This window comes from Gopherus flavomarginatus, chromosome 5 (assembly GCF_025201925.1).
Source record: "Gopherus flavomarginatus isolate rGopFla2 chromosome 5, rGopFla2.mat.asm, whole genome shotgun sequence".
In the NCBI taxonomy this organism is placed as follows: Eukaryota; Metazoa; Chordata; order Testudines; family Testudinidae; genus Gopherus; species Gopherus flavomarginatus.
In genome coordinates, this window is record NC_066621.1 from 33,432,759 (window position 1) to 33,454,982 (window position 22,224).

Consider the following 22,224-nt stretch of genomic DNA (forward strand, 5'->3'; position numbering starts at 1 on the left):
TAAACAGAGGGACTCCCCCCTCCCTGTTTCCAGTCCTGGAAATAGAAGTACCAAGATAGCTAATCTCTCTTCCCCCTTACCCAGAGGGTATGCAAAGTCAGGCTAGTAAATCTAACACAACGAGATTTTCCCCCTGACTTCTTCCTCCCACCAATTCCCTGGTGAGCTGCAGACTCAATTCCCTGGAGTCCCCACTAAAGAAAAAATCCAACAGGTCTTAAAAAAAAGCTTTATATAAAAAGAAAGAAAAGGACATAAAAATGGTCTCTCTGTATTAAGGTGACAAATACAGGGTTATTTGCTTAAAAGAAAAAAATGAATAAACAGCCTTATCCAAAAAGAATACAATTTAAACTTTCCAGCAACTACACACATATAAATACAAAAAAAACAATATAAACTTATTGTCTTGTTATCTTTGTACTTACAACTTGGAAACAGAAGATTAGAAAGGCAGGAGATAGAAAAATCACTCTCATAGCCGAGACGCCACAGACACAAGACAAAGAACAAAGAACTCACACACAAACTTCCCTCCACCCAGATTTGAAAAAGTCTTGTTTCCTGATTGGTCCTGTGGTCAGGTGTTTTAGGTTACTGGTGTTACCCCTTTATAGGTAAAAGAACATTAACCCTTAGCTATCTGTTTATGACAAGGGGGCTCAGCCTCCCCAAACCTTGCACTGCCAAGGGGACAGTGGGGCCCATGATCAGGGGCCCTGGCGAAGTAAGGTCCCCCTGGAAAAGTCTCCCTTATGTCAGCCCCAGGGCTGGAGGAGCTCCCACTCCCTGCTACAGCCCGGGGGCTGCAGCAGGGGCACAGAGCTTCTCTGGTCTCAGGGCCACAGCGGGGCAGGGGTAAAGGAGTGATAGGGTGGGGCTGGTGGGGGAAGGGGTGGAACAGAAGTGACAGTGGATGGGGCCATGGGTGGAAGGGTGTAGAGCCACAGACAGAAGGTAGGGGCATGGTTCTGGTGCTGGGGCCCCCACACTTGTTCTCCCTTTCCCGGGGGTTTGGCATCACTAGCCCCGGCTTAGCGAGTAGGGTTCAGTGGTCCCCATAATGTGGGGAACGACTCCTAGGGGGACACAGAGGAACATTCATGGGGGCACCTCAGGACCTGAGCCAGCCCACATAGAGGGCAGGGAGGGAGCACCACTCTGCTACAGGTCTTCCCCAACCCCACCCTCAGCCTGAGACTCTGGCTCCCAGCCCGGCGTCGACTCCTTTACCCCTGTCCACACCCCTCTCCCCAGCAAGGAACAGCCCCACTCCTCCCAGCCCCGGTTCTTGACCGTGGCTTCCGAGGGGCCACAGCCATGGCTAAGAGGGCACAATGTGAAATGTTTGGGGACCACTGGTTTAGGGTGACGTCCTCAATCACTTCTCTGCAGTCCAATAAAAGCTATTCCTCACTCACCTACCCCTCCATCAGGACGGACTAGGTATGTTCTGCTGCCCTTCACTCATACAGGAAGGAGAATAACATTTCATTCCACTCAATCCTAAAGTGATTTGTAACCCAAGACCATCCCAAACTGGTCATTTTGGGGAAGCGGCCCCATCATGCTGCATAGCTAGGCAGAGTAGGTGTGTCTATGCAAACACGGTCTGTTCCTGAAGTCTTTCCCCAGCTCCTCACTAGGTGAGAGAGGGGAGCTCATTCAGACCCTGCTTACGCTTAGTATTTAAAAACTCCATAGTGTCCCTATCTCTGCCGGCCTTAGATTTCTCCTCCTGTCCGTTTTTAGACAGCTCAGATGAGGTGACCGAGTGGTTAAGGTGATGGACTGCTACCCCATTATGCTCTGCCTGCATGGGTTCAAATCCCATTCTGATGAGAGGCATTTAGTCTTCACCCTCCTTTATGGACAACCATCTCCCCCTTTGGTACAATAACAGATCAAACAATGTTGCTTGTGTTACCCAAAATTGGGTCAGTTAGTAAGCTTAGAGAGGACTAATAATGCCCCTCCCCCCCCGAGTTTGGCAGAAAGCAGCACATTTATTAGCTTGATAGCTAAGCTCAAAAGAAAGGATGGGGGAGGGTGTCACACTCATACTCATGCTCCCAGGACAGGCCTGGCAGTGGAGATGTCAGGATCCTTTAAGGTAAGTGTCCCACAGCGCAGAGATGGACGGTGCGATGAAGATCAGTCTCCCTGAGGTGCAACAGAATGTTACACAGCGAACCACTGGCCAGATGGGCCGGGTGAAGGGCATTCACTGGAGGTACAAAGGGAGTGGGAAAGCCACTTCACAGGCATTCAAAGAGGGAAAGGACACAAGCTGGGGGAGTTTAACAGACCTTTTGAGCATACAGGTTATACAGAGCATACAGATCACTGCTGCTCCTACAACATGATAAGTTCTCAAGCAGCATGTTTCTTACTTTGCCCATCTGTCAATTTTGAGGATTATTGATGAAATATTTTGCCATTGGGTTGTGTGTTTACACAGAAATTGACATTTACCAACAAATACACAATTCTTCCAAGCCTGCCAAGTCTGCAGCTGATGGGTTTAGAGGGACACATTCACTCTTCCAGGTCCCCATTCCAGGCCTGTGCTCTCCAGGTTGTCAACTTCCCGCACTGCTGAGATCCTTCCCTCATCTCCCCCCAAACCACTGCCCCACCCCCACTTCTGGGGTCCCCTCCCTACACTGTCTAACTCCACTGCTGGCAGGATCCCTTCCTGTTCCTTTCATTTCCTGCCTCCACTCTGGGCAAAAGCTCTGCACTCTTCCCACACCAAAAGTTGAACCCAGGCCACCTGGGTGAAAACCAGGAATCCTGACCACTAGCCCATATGGGACTATTGTTGCATCTGACGAAGTGGGTATTCACCCACGACAGCTCATGCTCCAATACATCTGTTAGTCTAGAAGGTGCCACCGGATTCTTGGCTGCTATTATTACTACAACTCAGGCCTTGGCTACACTGGAGAGTTAAGGTGCAGCTGGTGGCTTTACAGCGCTGTAACTTACTAACCGTCCACACTGGCAAGGCACATACAGCGCTGTATCTCCCTGGCTACAGTGCTGCATGTGCTCCACCTCGACGAGAGGAATAAATTGAACAGAGCTGGTGATGCAGCGCTGGGGTGCCAGTGTAAACAGTGATTAATCTTACTACGCTGTCACTGACCTCCGGAACCTTCCCATAATGCTTTTAAGTAGAGATAACGCTCTTTGTTTTGGTGTGATGCCTCTGTTTGTTTTGTTGTGAGCTCAAGGCTCCCGGAGCTGCTTATCTAAAAACCAAACACAGTTACTGTTTCCAGTGAATGAGCAGAGGCAGGGGGATCCCTTTGGAACACCCACAGCTGGTGTTTGCTTGAGGAGAGAAGCAGCCGGTTGGGCACGGGGGGGTGTCTGTTTTGGATCAGCGGCTTATCTGGTCTGTGAGGAAAAAAACAAAGGCGGCTATTTGCATTTAGTGAATGAGAGAGGGGTGGGGGAGGAGGCTTGAACTTGCCAGGCAGGGAGCTGACACAGTGTCAGCTCCAAAGATCCACTCGCTCTGTCTCCCCCACGCTCCGTGTCACACTCCACCCCACCCTCCTCTTTTGAAAAGCACATTGCAGCCACTTGAATGCTGGGATAGCTGCCCATAATGCACCACTCCCAACAGCGCTGCAAATGTGGCCATGACAGAGTGCTGGTAGCTGTCAGTGTGTCCACACTACAGCACTTTCCCTAAACAGCTGTAGGAAGACAGCTTTAACTCCCAGCGCTGGACAGCTGCAAGTGTAGCCAAACCCTCTGTAAGCCGACCCCTTATGAGAACAGCAGGGACTAGCATGACTAGATGTCCCGATTTTGGGGTCTTTTTCTTATATAGGTGCCTATTAACCCCACCCCTATCCCAATTTTTCACATTTGCTGTCGGATCACCCTAGCAGGGGTTGCACACAGGGCTGCATTAACCATCAGGTGCTGAGGTTTCCCTCTCTCCATTCCCAGAGCCTGTGATCAGGAAACAGACATCAGGGCTCCCAGGTGCTGCACAGACCATGACTGAGATCAGACCCCATATTATGCAAGGTGCTGTACAAACCCTGGGCAACACTGAGACACCCAGGAGGTTCCCCTCAATTTCCCTGAGCCTCTGCTGCCCAACTTCTTTTGAATCCCTCTGGCTCACCCCCCCCCCCCACAAAAAACCCACCTTTCCAAACAGTCCTTCTTTCCTTGCCCCCTGATTCTGGTTTCACACCCTGAGACCATCTCCTCTCTTTGTCTCTCCCCCTCCAGGTGAAGCAGAGATGGAGGCAACTTCAGCCACTGGAGTCAGCCTCAGCGAGCACTGCAGCCGGCCCCGGGGGAGGAGGGGTGTTTGCAGACACAGGAAGGGAGCAGGGGGTGCTGGGAAGAAGACGGCAGGAGAACAAAGCTCAGAGACTCAACGTGGGGAAATTCCAGGGGGCGGGGCTCTGACACATCCGAGGTGCGGGCAGCTCCTGGGGGCGGGACTCTGGCTCAGCTCGAGGGCGGGGCAGCTCCTCGGGGCAGGGCTCCAGCACAGAGCAGGGGCGGAGCAGCTCCTGGGGGCGGGGCTCTGGCACAGCCCATGGGCAGGGCAGCTCCTCGAGGCGGGGCTCCAGCACAGAGCGGGATCGGAGCAGCTTCTGGGGGCGGGGCTCTGGCTCAGCTCAGGGGCGGGGCAGCTCCTGGGGGTGTTGCTCTGGCACAGCCCATGGGCAGGTCAGCTCCTGGGGGCGGGGCTCTGGCACATTGTGACGTGAAGCCCGGGCTGAACAGCTGCTCCCTGGTTCTCCACGTGCTGCCAGCAGCGCTGGAGCTGCCCGAGCCGGAGCAGATCCGCTGTTCTCAGCTGCAGCCAGGATCTGCCCCCGACCCCGCAGGGATCCAGGTGGGGACAGAGACTGGGGCCTGGGGATTCCCCTTGGTGTGGCTGGCGGGGGCGGGAAGGGAGAAGCCGGAGCTGCAGGCGGTGGAAGGGCGGTGGGACATTGTGACCCGGAGCCCCCGGGGAATGAGAGGGTCTGGGGGGCAGGAAAGTGACTCTGCCCCAGGGAGCCTGGGAGAAGCCTTGAAGGTGCCTCGGCCCCAGTGGAGCTGCAGGAGGATCCGCCCGCCCGCGCCGCAGGGATGGGGGGGCCGGGGCCTGGCCGTCGAGTGGGGGGGAGGGGCGGACCCCGGGCCAGGCGGGGGGGGGCAGTGTATTAAATCCCTCCCCATAGCAATGTGCTAATCCCGGGCACTGCGCATGCCCAGTAACAGCCGCTGAAGCCGCTGCCCTTCCCCCTGCCCGGACCAGCCGTAACGTTCCGCCGGGCGCTGGGGGCAGGGCTGGAGCGGGGCGGGGGAGTAACAGCTAGCGTGGGAGGGGCGGGCGCAGAGCAGGAAATTGATGGGCGGGGGAGTGAGGCAGCTGGAGGCAGAGTTCGTGCCCAGACCCCATTTCCCAATTCCCCTGCGGCCCCCTTCCATTGTCCAGGGAGCCTTCCAGCTCCCCCCGCCCTTAAATCAGCTCCTCAAAGGGCTCTGAGCTGCTCACGTGAATGGTTGCCCCGTGGCCGGGGGGGACCATCACATTCTGTTTATGTGTTGGACAGTCATATAAAATCCAGTCCAACAGTCCCCCTTTTCCACTAGTTATTTAATAGCAACATCAAATCCCCTCCGATCTTGGTGGTTTTCTCTCATGTTATCAAATGTCGTTTGTGACAGGGTTCTCTCTGCGTGTCTCAAAGATTGATATAAAATACCCCAAACATTTACCCCACTTCTCTCTAGTTGTTTTATTTCTAATTGAATATGATGGGTTGTTTCCCAATGTGCTAAGATGCAGCCGCCTCTGGGGTGGATCCATGGTGGCCATTATTTGCTAGTGACAGCCCGTGGATTTTTCTTGCCCTCCAGGCCTTCCATTCTCCTGTTAAAGAAGCACTCCCCAGGCTCCCTCTGCCTGTGTGACTGGCCAGCAGGAGGTGGTGTTAACTTTCTAGCCACTTCTCACACTCTGTGAGGTAACACTTGAAGGGGCAGGGAAGGTGTCTGTGTGGGGAGATTGCAGCTGAAGGGGCATTGTGGTAAGGGGAGGCCTCTGGGTGGCTGGGCAGGGGGTACCCTAGTCAGGTTGGTGGGTTGTGGAGGTTTGGTGTTTTCGGGGGTGATGGTTCTGATGTGCCCATCCCTGAGGCTATGGGTCCTGGAGGTGGGTATCGCTGGGGGCCTGGTGGCTGCAGAACAGTGGGAGTGGGTGTCTCTTGGGGAGGCGGGACAGAGGGTTAGAGGGAGCCTGGTTCTGTGCCAGGGGCTCTGTCTGTGCTTCCCCCACTGGTTCCTGGTTTTGTTGCCATGCCCAGTGCACAGAGCTGGGGGAGGGGATCCCTGGCACTAGGTGAGGGCATGCCAGGGAAGCAGAGTGATGGGTCGCACTGTAAAGCATCAGGGGGTCACACTGGGCAGAGGAGGGGGTCCCAGGCAAATATCAGGGTAGATCGTTCTGGAGGATGGGGAAGTTCCTAGGCAGGCAGTGAGGGACTGAGTTCCCAGTGGGAGGGGGGGTCCCTTGAGGGGGTCCCTGGCTGCTGGGGGCTCTTGGTGGGGGGAACTCTTTGGGATTCCCAACCTGGCAATCATGGTGTGGTGGGGGTTGTCTGGCCGGTGGGGCTTTGAGGGGTATCTGGGGTCCCTGGCCAGGGACTCTGGGGGCTGCGTCCCAGGGAATATCTGATGGGATCCTGGCTGGGGTGTGTCTGGGGCCCCTGGCTGGGGGGTCTGGGCTCTGGGTACTAGGGGGTGTCTGGGGGCTGCTGCTAACCATGATCCTTCTCTCTGGTCAACTTGTACCAGAGTCCTGGCTCCTAGTCACCAGGTCACCAAGTCCATTCCCCAGTCACGTGCCCTGTCACTGTGATAACTTTCTGTCCACTTAGCAAACACTGTTAGTGTGAAATCACAGAATTTACTTTTCTCCTCTTTTGAAAACTGCAGGAACTTTCGGTTCCATTTGGAAATTTTTTGCCCCCAGTCCTTGTCCTAGATCTGCGGGGGTGAGGGAGGTGGGAAGGGAGTCAGCACTGCCACACGATGGTCTTTTCCACAGTGTTCTGAACTCATTCTTTCTGAAATCCGGTGTCATTGAGACCGTTGTTAATCCAGAGTCACTGTATGGAAAGACAAGGAGTGATTCCAGATGGACAGTGGGTCAAATGAGATCAGCCATTCTCCCTGTGAGGAGGGGCTCCCATTAGCTGCTCTCCCCAGAGAGCTAAAGGAGGGAAGCTGCTCATACACTCCGTCCCTCTCTGCTCAGGATATTGGGGTTCAGCTTCCTGGGTCAGATGCTGCAGCCTCCATTGTGATCTGGGAGACCAGGCTTGGCAGCTGCTGCTCCCACAGTGGGGCTCTGTGCTGGGAAGTGACCTTAATTAAAGCTTCTTGTCTGCCCGGCCCAGGGGATGACTTTCTGCAGCTGGTCCTAGCCCCCTAGGGCAGTCCTGGGCCCTGTTACTACTAAATTCTGAGCCAGAGTCTCCAGGTAACTGAAAGACCTCAGGGAATGTCCTAGGGTCTGGCAAGAAAGTGACTCTGCACAAACAACACCACCTCATTTCTCCTCCCATTAGCGGTTGCCAGGAGGAAATCCAGCCATGGGAGAGCAAAGCCCCCAGGAATGGGACTGTCCCAGTCAGAGGGGCAGGGAGAGAGGACAGGGGAAGGAGAGACTGAAAGGGGCAGTGGGAGAAATGAATGTGGGGGAGAGATTTCCAGCTCTCTAGTCCACCCAGACACATGTATTGCTGCATCCTAGGGCAGAACCACTTTCCAGTGAACAAAACAAGGATCAGACAGAGCAAAAGCCAGTTCCTGACTCCATATTTCCCATGCTGGGGTGCGGCTGCCGTGGGGTCAGTGTCTGAGGGAATCCCCCACAGTGACTCCTTTGGTTCTGCTCTTTTCTAGCCTTGTGTTCAGAGAAAGGGTGAGGGGAGAGAGAAGGGAGGTTAAAAATGTGTCTGTGGACTTAGCCTGGCAGGAGGGGCCAGGTCTAAATTGTAATAAACAGATTGAGCATTTCCCAGCATGACAGAATCTAGGGTGTCTGTCTGCAGGGAAAGGGCCTGGGGGAATTGTGATGTGAAATTAACTAAAACCGGTTCTGAAACGCCGACAACTGCCCTTCTCCCCCAGACAGGCTGCAGAATGTTTTGGTGCAGCTCATCCCAGCCTGGCGTGGGACAGGGAAGAGAAATGGCTGCAGTGGAGTCAGTCCAGGTAGAGATTATCGGGGGGTTGCTGGTGGGTTCCTGCTGGAGGAAAGGGAGAGCAAATACACCAGAGGTGGGAAGGTTTGCAGAGTCTGGTTTGGAGGTTGGAGCGGGGCAGGAAATTCACAGCGTGGGGAAAGGAGGAGGCCAGGGTGTGGCAGACCTGCTGGGAGTTATTTACTAAGGCCATGTCTACATCTAAAATTTTGCAGCGCTGGTTGTTACAGCTTTATTAGTACAGCTGTATAGGGCCAGCGCTGCAGAGTGGCCACACTTACAGCAACCAGCGCTGCAAGTGGTGTTAGATGTGGCCACACTGCAGCACTGTTGGGCGGCTTCAAGGGGGGTTCGGGGAACGCGAGAGCAAACCGGGAAAGGAGACCAGCTTCGATGCGGTTTGCTCTCGCGTTCCCCGAACCACCCTGCAAACCGCAGGGAAGGAGACCTGCTTGCTCGGGGGTTCGGGGAACTAGAGAGCAAACCGGGAAAGGAGACCAGCTTCGATGCGGTTTGCTCTCGCGTTCCCCGAACCACCCTGCAAACCGCAGGGAAGGAGACCTGCTTGCTCGGGGTTCGGGGAACGCGAGAGCAAGCCGGGGAAGGAGACCAGCTTGATTACCAGAGGCTTCGTCAGGTATGCTGGGATACCTGCTTATTCCACGGAGGTCAAGAAAAGCGCTGGTAAGTGTCTATACTTGATTACCAGCGCTGGATCACCAGCGCTGGATCCTCTACACCCGAGACAAAATGGGAGTACGGCCAGCGCTGCAAACAGGGAGTTGCAGCGCTGGTGGTGCCCTGCAGATGTGTACACCTCCTAAGTTGCAGCGCTGTAACTCCCTCACCAGCGCTGCAACTTTCTGATGTAGACAAGCCCTCAGTGGCCTAGATTCTAGGAACAGACCCAGGAGGTTTGGAGGTGGAAATGCCCTAATTTGTGAAGAGAGAAAATAACCCACCTACATGGAGCCAGTCAAACTGACCAGACTCCTAGTGCTGGAGCCTGACCTCATTAACCATCAGCTGCTGTGAGATATAAAGGGGACACCCATGAGTCAGGCTTATTGGAGCTGCCTCTCCCTTCATATCCCGCTACTCACAATGAGGAGGGTGTTGGGCATCCTACCAGCGAGCTCTCCCTGGACCCTGCTAGGGGCTCCATCTCCTGTATCAGTCAGTGGCTAGTAGGGGGGTGATGGATATGCTGGGAGAGATAAGGGGCTCTCTCTTCATCCCCTCACAATGGCATTTGCTGGATACTCTGAGCCAGGTCGAGGTGGGACTCTCCTGACTATCATCCACCCAGAGCTTCCATTTGATTCACTCTTCTCTGCCACAAATAGTGGGGCTGTGAGTGGGGCAGCAATTCCTTAGTGTTGGACTCTTACTCTTTCAGGGGCTGGTGACCTTCAAGGAGATGACTATGTATTTCACCAGGGAAGAGTGGGCTCTGCTGGACCCCACTCAGAGAGCCCTCTACTGGGATGTCATGCAGGAGAACTATGAGACTGTGACCTCGCTGGGTAAGGGTTCCTGTCCCTTCTGTTCTTGGAAGGGGAAATGAAGAGTGAAGGTTCACGCCACCCCCACAATGCCATCTGTACCCTGTCCTGTTTCAGCATCACCCCAATAGGCCAGTGACACACATAATACCAGAGACCCTCCTCTGCTGCAGAACACTTTGAGAACAGAGCACAGGAGCCGTATTGCACAGTGTCAAATATCTCCTGTTTGCTCAAGTGAAACTGGGGGTTAGGTCTGGCATAACTGTCCCATACCCCTAATCATTTTTGTTGCCCTTTTCTGAACCTTTTCCAATTCCAATATATCTATTTTTGAGATGGGGTGACATGTGCATGCAGTATTCAAGATGTGGGTGTATCATGGATTTATTTGCTGTTTTTAAAAATATGATCTATGAGATATTCTGTCATATCTATCACTTTCTTAATTATTTCCTACATTGTTCACTTTTTTTCACTGCTGCTGCACATTGAGTGGATGTTTTCAGAGAACTATCCACAGTGACTCCAAGATCCATCTCTTGAGTGGAAACAACTAATTTAGACCCCATCATTTTGTATGTATAGTTGGGATTGTGTTTTCCAATGGGCTGCACTATGTGCTATCCTGTCATCTAGTACTGCTGAGATCCTGGATTCAGTAATATCCCTGCCCTTCCTGTTCCCTTTCTCCACCGAACCCCGCCAGCCCATGCTTCCTGTTCCCAGCTTCCCCAGGATTCTCGCACTGTCTCTGAACCTCTCTGTCAGCAAGAAGCAGTGCCAGGGACACTTGCCCTCTGTCTGGAGTCTTCGATTTCTGGGACATGGATTTACTTTCTCTGTGTTGTAAGAGGCTGTCATAAACAGATAGCTAAGGGTTAATGTCTCTTTCACCTGAAGCACCTGACCAGAGGACCAATCAGGAAACCGGATTTTTTCAACTTTGGGTGGAGGGAATTGAGTGTCTCAGTCTTTGTTTCTGGCTGCCTGCTTGCTCTGAGCTTTGGAGAAGTAGTTCTACTTTCTAGTCTTCTGTTTCTAAGTGTAAGGACAAAGAGATCAGATAGTAAGTTCTATGGTTTCTTTTCTTTGGTATTTGCATGAATATAAGTGCTGGAGTGCTTTGATTTGTATTCTTTTGGAATAAGGCTGTTTATTCAATATTCTTTTAAGCAATTGACCCTGTGTGTATCATCTTAATACAGAGAGAACATTTGTACTTATTTTTCTTTCTTTTTATATAAAGCTTTCTTTTAAGACCTGTTGGAGTTTTTCTTTACTTCAGGGAAATTGAGTCTGTACTCACCAGGGAATTGGTGGGAGGAAGAAATCAGGGGAGATCTGTGTGTGTTGAAGTGGCTAGCCTGATTTTGCATTCCCTCTGGGTGAAGAGGAAAGTACTTTTTGTTTCCAGGATTGGGAACAGAGAGGGAGATTCACTCTGTTTGGATTCACAGAGCTTGTGTCTGTGTATCTCTCCAGGAGCACCTGGAGGGGGGAAGGGAAAAAGGATTATTTCCCTTTGTTGTGAGACTCAAGGGATTTGGGTCTTGGGGTCCCCAGGGAAGGTTTTTCAGAGGGACCAGAGTGCCCCAAAACACTCTAATTTTTTGGGTGGTGGCAGCAAGTACCAGGTCCAAGCTGGTAACTAAGCTTGGAGGTTTTCATGCTAACCCCCATATTTTGGACGCTAAGGTCCAGATCTGGGACTAAGGTTATTACATGAGTGGCAGCTGGTGGGAGATAGACAGAACCCAGAAGCCAGTAGAAATATTATATTTTTCTTTTCTCTGCTAAGGGCTTTTTAGCAGAGAGAAACAGTTTGGTTTTAAAAGGGAACCAGAGAGAAATTTTTTTTCTGCTCTCTCTCGCAGTTTGTGGCTTGCATGTTAAGGGTCTTTTGTCATGCAATAGCCCTCCCATTAGGAGTCAAGTACCAGCACTTATAGGCATGCAAATAAAGTGGTTTTTCTGGTTTCCCTTCATTGAACATTAGCTAGAGAGAGAAAAGGAAAAAAGCACTGTTGCTAGGCAGACTCCAGGAGGCAACAGAACCTGCAGTTCAGAAGATAAACACCGGAGGGCACCCCAACACAAGAAAACAGGAACCATGACTTCTAAGGCAAAAATTGACGCCGACGAACAAATCAAAGAAGCTGAACACAGGCGACAACTGGAAATAAAACAAAAAGAGATGGAGATGAAAGAAAGAGAAGAACAGATCAAAGAGGCAGCCTACCAAAGAGAACAGGCAGCCTACCAAAGAGAACAGGCAGCCAAAGAGGCAGCCAAGGAGGCAGCACACAAAAGAAAACTAGAAGAAGAAGAGGTGGCCCACAGAAGGAAGCAAGAAGAAGAAGAGGTGGCCTACCGAAGGAAACAAGCAGAAGAAGAGTCGGCCCACCACCGAGAAATGGAAAAACAACAAAATAGAATGAAGAGAAGGAAAAACAGAGAAAACATGAACTGGAGTTGGCAAAAGCTGGGCTGCCTGTGCCAGCCAACCCTAACAACCCGGCGCCAAATATTGCTCCACAGCCCAGGAAATTTCCCACCTACAAGGCAGGTGATGACACCGAGGCCTTCTTAGAAAATTTTGAAAGAGCCTGTCTTGGGTACAGCATTCCCGAAGACCAGTACATGGTAGAATTGAGGTCACAGCTCAGTGGACCTTTAGCAGAGGTGGCAGCTGAAATGCCTAAGCACCAAATGAATGACTATAAACTTTTTCTAACCAAGGCCAGATACAGGATGGGGATAACCCCAGATCATGCCCGTCGGCGCTTCAGAACCCAAAAGTGGAAACCAGAGGTGTCATTTCCCAAACACGCCTACTACATTGCAAAAAACTATGAGGCCTGGCTAACAGGAAACAACATTCAAACCTTGGAAGAACTGAACCTCCTCATACAAATGGAGCAGTTCTTGGATGGTGTTCCTGAAGACGTCACGCGGTACATACAAGATGGAAACCCCAAGAATATCGCTGAGGCGGGGGAGATTGGAGCCAAATGGATGGAACTGGCAGAAAGCAAAAAAGCTACTGTCAAGGGGAACGATTACCCCAGGGGGCACACAGACCATAAACCCTACAACCGAGGACAGCCAAAGACCCCACATACCACCCAAGTAAAGCCACAGATACCCTACCCTTCAACCTCACCAGTCTCCAGTAACTCACCTCGGCCCAGTGACCCATCAGATGGAAGATGCTTTAAGTGTAATGAACTGGGACATATCAAGGCCAAGTGTCCCAAGAACACCATGCGAGTGCAATTCATTACACCACCATCACACCAAAGATCCCCAGGCCCGGATGCCTCTCAAATCCCCTTGGAGCGAAGGGAAAATTTGAGAGTGGGCGGAAAGAAGGTTACTGCGTGGAGAGACACGGGGGCACAAGTGTCAGCTATCCACCAATCCTTCGTTGACCCCAAATTCATCAACCCAAAGGCCAAAGTTACAATCTACCCCTTCATGTCACAAGCTGTAGACTTGCCTACAGCTCAACTGCCTGTCCAGTACAAAGGCTGGTCAGGAATGTGGACTTTTGCAGTCTATGACAATTATCCTATCCCCATGCTACTGGGGGAAGACTTGGCCAACCAGGTGAGGCGGGCCAAGAGAGTGGGAATGGTTACACGTAGCCAAACCAGGCAAGCTTCCAGACCCATTCCTGTTTCTGAGCCGTCCACAGAGGCCCCGTCTGTGTTACCAGAGACCCAGACAGAGGTAGTGGACCCGGATTCCATGCCAACCACTGAAACAGCCACAGCACCTCCAGTCCCAGGCCCGGAACTGGAACAGCAACCAGCACCAGCAAGTGCAACCCCATCTTCAAACTCAACGCCAGAGGGCGCCAGCGAGCCAGAACTGGCAGAAGCAAAAGACAGCCATACCCAAAAGGCTCAGCCAGAGCCTGAAATACCCTCAGGTGCACCAGCGGAGAGCGGTACACCAGCAACGGAAACAACCCCATCACCTACATCGCTTCCAGAGGGACCAAGCCCAAGTCCACAGTCTGAGGAAGAACTGGTGACCCCAGCCTCAAGGGAACAGTTCCAGACTGAGCAGGAAGCAGATGACAGCCTTCAGAAAGCTTGGGCGGCGGCACGGAGCACCCCACCGCCTCTCAGCTCTTCTAATCGATCCCGGTTTGTTATAGACCAAGGACTTTTATACAAGGAGATTCTTTCTGATGGACACCGGGAAGAATGGCAGCCGCAAAAACAGTTGGTGGTTCCAACTAAGTACCGGGAGAAGCTCTTAAGCTTAGCCCATGATCATCCCAGTGGCCATGCTGGGGTGAACAGAACCAAGGACCGGTTGGGGAAGTCCTTCCACTGGGAGGGGATGGGCAAGGACGTTGCCAAGTATGTCCGGTCTTGTGAGGTATGCCAAAGAGTGGGTAAGCCTCAAGACCAGGTCAAGGCCCCTCTCCAGCCACTCCCCATAATTGAGGTCCCATTTCAGCGAGTAGCTGTGGATATTCTGGGCCCTTTCCCAAAAAAGACGCCCAGAGGAAAGCAGTACGTACTGACTTTAGTGGACTTTGCTACCCGATGGCCAGAAGCAGTCGCTCTAGGCAACACCAGGGCTAACACTGTGTGCCTGGCCCTAACAGACATCTTTGCCAGGGTAGGTTGGCCCTGCGACATCCTTACAGATTCAGGGTCTAATTTCCTGGCAGGGACCATGGAAAAACTGTGGGAAACTCATGGGGTGAATCACTTGGTTGCCACCCCATACCACCATCAAACCAATGGCCTGGTGGAAAGGTTCAATGGAACTTTGGGGGCCATGATACGAAAATTCATCAACGAATTCTCCAATAATTGGGACCTAGTGTTGCAGCAGTTGCTGTTTGCCTACAGGGCTGTACCACATCCCAGTTTAGGGTTTTCACCATTTGAACTTGTGTATGGTCACGAGGTTAAGGGGCCATTACAGTTGGTGAAGCAGCAATGGGAGGGGTTTACGCCTTCTCCAGGAACTAACATTCTGGACTTTGTAAGCAACCTACAAAGCACCCTCCGACACTCTTTAGCCCTTGCTAGAGAGAACCTAAAGGATGCTCAAGAAGAGCAAAAGGCCTGGTATGACAGACATGCCAGAGAATGTTCCTTCAAGGTAGGAGACCAGGTTATGGTCTTGAAGGCGCAACAGGCCCATAAGATGGAAGCATCATGGGAAGGGCCATTCACGGTCCAAGAGCGCCTGGGAGCTGTAAACTACCTCATAGCATTTCCCAATTCCTCACTAAAGCCTAAAGTGTACCATGTTAATTCTCTCAAGCCTTTCTATTCCAGAGACTTACAGGTTTGTCAGTTTACAGTCCAGGGAGATGATGCTGAGTGGCCTGACGGCGTCTACTACGACGGGAAAAAAGACGGTGGCGTGGAAGAGGTCAACCTCTCAACCACCCTGGAACGTCTGCAGCGGCAACAAATCAAGAAGTTGTGCACTAGCTTCGCCCCACTGTTCTCAGCCACCCCAGGACGGACTGAACGGGCATACCACTCCATTGATACAGGTAATGCTCACCCAATCAGAACCCCACCCTACCGAGTGTCTCCTCATGCCCAAGCTGCTATAGAACGGGAGATCCAGAACATGCTACAGATGGGTATAATCCGCTCATCTACCAGTGCATGGGCATCTCCAGTGGTTCTGGTACCCAAACCAGATGGGGAAATACGCTTTTGCGTGGACTACCGTAAGCTAAATGCTGTAACTCGTCCGGACAACTATCCAATGCCACGTACCGATGAGCTATTGAAAAAGTTGGGACGTGCCCAGTTCATCTCTACAATAGACTTAACCAAGGGGTACTGGCAAGTACCGCTAGATAAACCTGCCAAGGAGAGGTCAGCATTCGTCACCCATGCGGGGGTGTATGAATTCAATGTCCTTCCTTTCGGCCTTCGAAATGCACCCGCCACCTTCCAGAGGCTGGTAGATGGTCTACTAGCTGGACTGGGAGAATTTGCAGTTGCCTACCTCGATGATGTGGCCATTTTTTCAGACTCCTGGCAAGAACACCTACTACACCTGGAAAAGGTCTTTGAGCGCATCAGGCAGGCAGGACTAACTGTTAAGGCCAAAAAGTGTCAAATAGGCCAAAACAGAGTGACTTACCTGGGGCACCAGGTGGGTCGAGGAACCATAAACCCCCTACAGGCCAAGGTGGATGCTATCCAAAAGTGGCCTGTCCCACGGTCCAAGAAGCAGGTCCAATCCTTCTTAGGCTTGGCCGGATACTACAGGCGATTTGTACCCCACTACAGCCAAATCGCTGCCCCACTGACCGACCTGACCAAAAAGACCCAGCCAAATGCAGTTAAGTGGACTGATGAGTGTCAAAAGGCCTTTACCCAACTTAAGGCAACGCTCATGTCTGACCCTGTGCTCAGGGCCCCGGATTTTGACAAGCCATTCCTAGTAACCACCGATGCATCTGAGCGTGGTATAGGAGCAGTGCTCATGCAGGAAGCAACAGATCACAACTTCCATCCTGTCGTGTTTCTCAGCAAGAAACTGTCTGAGAGGGAAAGTCACTGGTCAGTCAGTGAAAAGGAATGCTATGCCATTGTGTACGCCCTGGAAAAGCTACGCCCATATGTTTGGGGACGGCGGTTCCAACTACAAACTGACCATGCTGCACTAAAGTGGCTTCATACTGCCAAGGGGAACAACAAGAAACTTCTTCGTTGGAGTTTAGCTCTCCAAAATTTTGATTTTGAAATTCAACACATCACAGGAGCTTCTAATAAAGTTGCTGATGCACTCTCCCGTGAGAGTTTCCCAGAATTCAGTAGTTAAAAAGTGTTCTTAAAATGTAAAAGTCTGTTAGTTATATACTTAGGAGTATATGTAAAGGTGTATGTGTTGTATTAATCTGTTTATTTTCAAGTTCTAAAAGGAAATCGCCGCCAGTGAGCTTCCCCACTGTCTGCAATTTGGGGGGCGTGTCATAAACAGATAGCTAAGGGTTAATGTCTCTTTCACCTGAAGCACCTGACCAGAGGACCAATCAGGAAACCGGATTTTTTCAACTTTGGGTGGAGGGAATTGAGTGTCTCAGTCTTTGTTTCTGGCTGCCTGCTTGCTCTGAGCTTTGGAGAAGTAGTTCTACTTTCTAGTCTTCTGTTTCTAAGTGTAAGGACAAAGAGATCAGATAGTAAGTTCTATGGTTTCTTTTCTTTGGTATTTGCATGAATATAAGTGCTGGAGTGCTTTGATTTGTATTCTTTTGGAATAAGGCTGTTTATTCAATATTCTTTTAAGCAATTGACCCTGTGTGTATCATCTTAATACAGAGAGAACATTTGTACTTATTTTTCTTTCTTTTTATATAAAGCTTTCTTTTAAGACCTGCTGGAGTTTTTCTTTACTTCAGGGAAATTGAGTCTGTACTCACCAGGGAATTGGTGGGAGGAAGAAATCAGGGGAGATCTGTGTGTGTTGAAGTGGCTAGCCTGATTTTGCATTCCCTCTGGGTGAAGAGGAAAGTACTTTTTGTTTCCAGGATTGGGAACAGAGAGGGAGATTCACTCTGTTTGGATTCACAGAGCTTGTGTCTGTGTATCTCTCCAGGAGCACCTGGAGGGGGGAAGGGAAAAAGGATTATTTCCCTTTGTTGTGAGACTCAAGGGATTTGGGTCTTGGGGTCCCCAGGGAAGGTTTTTCAGAGGGACCAGAGTGCCCCAAAACACTCTAATTTTTTGGGTGGTGGCAGCAAGTACCAGGTCCAAGCTGGTAACTAAGCTTGGAGGTTTTCATGCTAACCCCCATATTTTGGACGCTAAGGTCCAGATCTGGGACTAAGGTTATTACAGAGGCTCTGTCATAATGAGTGTCTGTGACGTTGCCCAGAGTACAATCTGGACTGTTAAATAGCTGTCCCCTCAGTCCTGCAGCATGGGGTGCCTTTTCCACTGTTTTCCCGCGAGAACAGCCCCTCTTGGCCAATTAACACACAGTCTCCAGCATGTAACTCACTCCCAGCTACACAGTATTGAGTGCTGCTAGACAGCCACTCATGAATTACACCTCAGGAGAAAACCAGCAAATTCTCAAGTGCCCAACTTTCCCCCAGAAATGTGCATCTTGCACTGTCCAGCACGCTACTGAACGACCCAAGCTCATATGAAGTCTGTCATTTCATCAGCGGAAAATGACATGCACCAGCTTGTTATCCCAAAGAGAGTTTCCAACACACTTCAATCCACACATACTGGTTAGATGAACAATAAACCAAGTTTGTTAACTACCAAAAACTAAAACTAGGCCCTGTCCATGAAAGGGGCACTCCCAGGAGAGACTGTATAAAGGCTGGAACATGAAACACCTTTGTAAACCTGAGACAGCTGCCTTGGGGACAATGACAGGGAGAATCCCCCAAAGTGACTCCTTTGTTTCTGCTCTTCTCTGGCCTCCGATTGTTCCTTCCAACGTGGAGTACTTTGCACTTGTCTCTACTGAATTTGATCCTATTTACTTCAGATCATTTCTCCCGTTTGTCCAGATCATTTTGAATTTTAATCCAATCCTCCAAAGCACTTACAACCCCTCCCAGCTTGGTGTTGTCCGCAAACTTGATACGTGTAAGAGAGAGACTGTTACTGGGAGGGTTTCCCCATGTGTCAGAGGGTTACACCCTGGTGGGAGGGGGCTAGGCCTGTACTGGAATAAGGTCACTCTGTGCTTCACAGTGTGCTAGAACCTAGAATGTGCATTAGCAGGGGAAAAGCTGGGGGGAATCGGCTTGGGGAATGGACAAAAGCCTAGTCTGAATTCTCACACCTTGCCCTTTTCACCCCGGCAGGCCAGAGAATAACATCCATGTTTCGCTGCAGATCATCTCATCCTCCCAGGGGCAAGGAAATGGCTGCAATGGAGCTGGCTCAGGTAAGAGATTATCAGGGTGGCGGGCTCTGCTTGGAGGTTGAGGAGCAGTAAATGCATAAGAGGATGGGAATTGCTAGAAGTGGGGGGAAGCAGGAAATATCTCGGGTGGAGAAAGGGAGGGGACAGCATGTGACAAACCTGCTGAGACTTGTGTAGTGTAGAGTGTGATGGGTTGTCACCCCCAGGAGGCAGTTTGTGGAGCTTCTGGGAACTGCTGTGTCCTCTAACCCTCACGCTGGGCTGGCCCTTCTCACACTGCTTTGCTGGAGATTTCGCCAGCCTCTCCAGGGCCTGTTATCACCCAACACAACAGCAGGTGGCGCCATGCAGCCAACTAAGCTACCTGAGTGCGTTACCTAAGCCACTCAAGGACAGATAGAAGACAAGAGCCAATTTCCCACTCCCCAACCTTGCACACTTGCTGTAGTATAAATCCAGAATGATACCATCTTATAGTGCACAGGGATCTCTATAATGCAAGCTCATTAATGTAGTTCCCCTTCCCCTCGATATGGGACAGATGTGCACAACAAGCTGAGATTTTCCCCAGACACTTCACTCAAAATACGCTGGTTAAGATAAAGCATCAAACTAGTTTATTAACTGCAGAAAGATAGATTAAGTGATTATAAGTGATAACAAACAGATCAAAGCAGATTATTTAGCAAATAACCAAAACTCAGACTAAGCCTAACATACTAGATGGATAGAATTTGAATTAGCAATTTCTCACCCTGACTGATGGTACAAGCAGTCCCCCAAGTTTCCATACACAAGCTAGAAATCTCTTGATCCTGGGAGCAGCACTTCCCCCACATCCGTTTTTGTTTCTCAGGTGTTTCCAGAAGTTCTCTTGTGTGGAGAATGAGGCCAAGAGATGATGTCACATCCCACCTTATGTAGCTTTTCCATATGGTGGGAACCTTTTGTTCCAAACTCAGTTCCTAGTCCAGTTTGTGGAAAAATACAGGTACTAAAATGGAGTTTAGTGTCATGTGGTCTGGTCACAGGCCCTGCTGAGTCATAGTAGCCATGACTCATAGGCTGGCTGAAACATTCACAGGAAGGCTAAGCTCTTCCACAGTCCATTGTCTTTGTTGAGCCATCAGCACTGTCTGGCTTCTTCATTGTTGTACCTGAAAGGCTCATTGTGGCTGTTACCCAGAGTAAGCACATTTGAAATACAGATACAGAGTCAATATCCATAACTTCAGATACGAACATGATATGTGCACACAAATAGGATAATCATATTCAGCAAATCAGAACTTTTCCAGTGACACCACACATGATGCATCTTCTACAAAATAGATCATAATTATGTCCTAATCATATTATAATCATACCACTATGATGAATATGGGGGTGTAGTGTCAGATAGGTCCTAATTTCAAGGCACAGGAGTTGGGAATGGAACTTCCCCTCTTTGTGGAACAGGAAATAACCCTCCAGCCAGGGCTGGGACAACTTCCCAGACTCTCAGTGATGGAGCCTGAATCTACTGACATTTCATTAATTACCACCAACCCCAATCTTTGTGGCAACTGTAAACTTTATCAGTGATGATTTTGTACTCTCTTCTAAGTCATGGATAAGAATGTTAAATAGCACAGGACCAAGAACCAATCCCTGCAGGAACCTGCTAGAAAGAAATCCACTCGATCACGGTTCCCCATTTACTATCAGAGTTTTTAATCTATTTAATGTATGCCGTGTTTATTTTGTATCATTCTAGTTTTTTTTTAGTAAAAATATTGTGCTAATCAAGTCATGTCCCTTACGGAAGTTTAGGTATATTACATCAATACTATTAGCTGCAACCAAACTTTTGATCTCATCCAATAAGGATATCCCGTTAGTTTGATAGGCTCTATTTTCTCTAAACCTTTGTTAATGGGCACTACAATTCTGACCTTCTAACTTCTATTCTTTCTGATTGACTTCCCCTTTCTTCCATATATTTTATTTGGAGAGTGCTTGGATTCCTACCAGGGAGCCACTATCAGGGTCCAGAGACAGCCCCATCTCCTATATTAATCTCTGGCTAGTAGCTATGTGATAAATGTGAAGACCCTGCTTCTTTCTGTCAGATGGGAGACACAAAGGTTCTCTCTTTCTACCCTCTGATGCCTCCTGGCTGCTGTAAGCAAGGTGGGGTGGGACTCTGTTAACATGTGCCTCCCGGAGCTTCAATTTCCCTGGTGCTGCTGTTCCGTGAATAGTGGGGTTGTGAGTGGGTCAGCAGGTACTGAGTATTGGACTCCAGCTCTTTCAGGGGCCGGTGACCTTCGAGGAGGTGTCTGTGTATTTCTCCAGGGAAGAGGGGACTCTGCTGGACCCCACTCAGAGAGCCCTCTACAGAGATGTCATGCAGGGGAACTATGAGACGATGGTCTTGCTGGGTAAGGATTCCTGTCCCTTCTGTTCTTGGAAGGGGAAATGAAGAGTGAAGGTTCATGCCACCCCCACAATGCCATCTGTACCCTGTCCTGTCTCAGCATCACCCCAATAGGCCAGTAACATACATACTACCAGAGACCCTCCTCTGCTACAGAACACTTTGGGAACAGAGCACAGGAGCAGCATCACACAATGTCAAATATCTCCTCTTTACTCAAGTAAAACTGGGGTTAGGTCCAGCATAATGAAGAGAAGCTTCCTACCCCCAGCCTTCTCTCAAACCCTGAGCCTTCTCTACCCAAACCAGAATGTGCTTGGGGTGTAACAAGCAGGCGGCTGGAGTCAGAGCTGCCAGTCCAGGGTTACTTATCATACAGACACTCAGTGCGTCCTTGAACGCTGCCTGGGAGTATCCAGACAGGGGAGCTCCAGCAGCAGAACACTGAATCTCACCCAGGATTACAGATGACACAACTCCTCGCTGATCTGGATTGCACCCCAGCATGTGAAAATGGCCTAGGTTGGTAGTGACATTTCTTGAGACATGGAGAGTCTTGCTCCCATATCACCAGGTGTAATAAAAATAACAGGAAAGGCCAAATATGGAAAACTGATTCTTCAGCTTGCTTTTGACCTGCATCATATTTTGCAATATATTCCAAATAAGGAAATTAACGTGCAACGTATGTGTCATTGTTTGTGGTTTTAAGCTGTAAAAGGCTTGTGTGATTTTTAGCTCGGGAACAGTATTCCAATAGCTGTCGCCCCCTGCGTGCTTGTAACCAAGAAAAGAGCCTCAGGCTGAGCTGATTCAAATATTAATCCTGTGGTCGTTTTCCACAACAGCCTCAATAGGTCCCTGTGATGGAATGTAAGGCTACATCTAGACTACCCACCGTATCGGCGGGTTAAAATCGATTGCTTGGGAATCGATATATGGCGTCTCATCTAGACGCCAAATATCGATCCCCGAGCGCGCTTATATCGATTACGGAACAACCCCAACCCCAACGGAGTTGCTGATTTGACAGGGGGAGCCGCAGACATCGATCCCGCACGGTGAGGATGGGTGAGTAATCCGATCTTAGATATTCGGCTTCAGTTATGTTATTCACGTAGCTGAATTTGCGTATCTAAGATCGATTTCCCCCCGTAGTGTAGAC

General features: G+C 50.3%; 1 protein-coding gene and 1 long non-coding RNA gene across 3 annotated transcripts in view; one reads left to right on the forward strand and one right to left on the reverse strand.

The window, feature by feature from the left end:
* LOC127052669 (uncharacterized) overlaps positions 1-21,136 on the forward strand; it is a 127,245-nt gene extending 106,109 nt beyond the window's left edge. Inside the window, exons 1-3 of one of the 2 annotated variants that reach the window (XR_007774848.1) lie at positions 8,222-8,253; positions 18,579-18,661; positions 20,937-21,136. This is a non-coding gene — a long non-coding RNA (uncharacterized LOC127052669). Of the gene's footprint in view, positions 1-8,221; positions 8,254-18,578; positions 18,662-20,936 lie in introns of those variants that run through there. The other variant, XR_007774847.1, reaches the window with a different exon arrangement.
* The window catches only part of LOC127052588 (zinc finger protein 560-like), a 374,863-nt gene that overhangs the window by 285,778 nt on the left and 66,861 nt on the right, over positions 1-22,224 (reverse strand). The gene's annotated exons all lie outside the window — the stretch shown is intronic.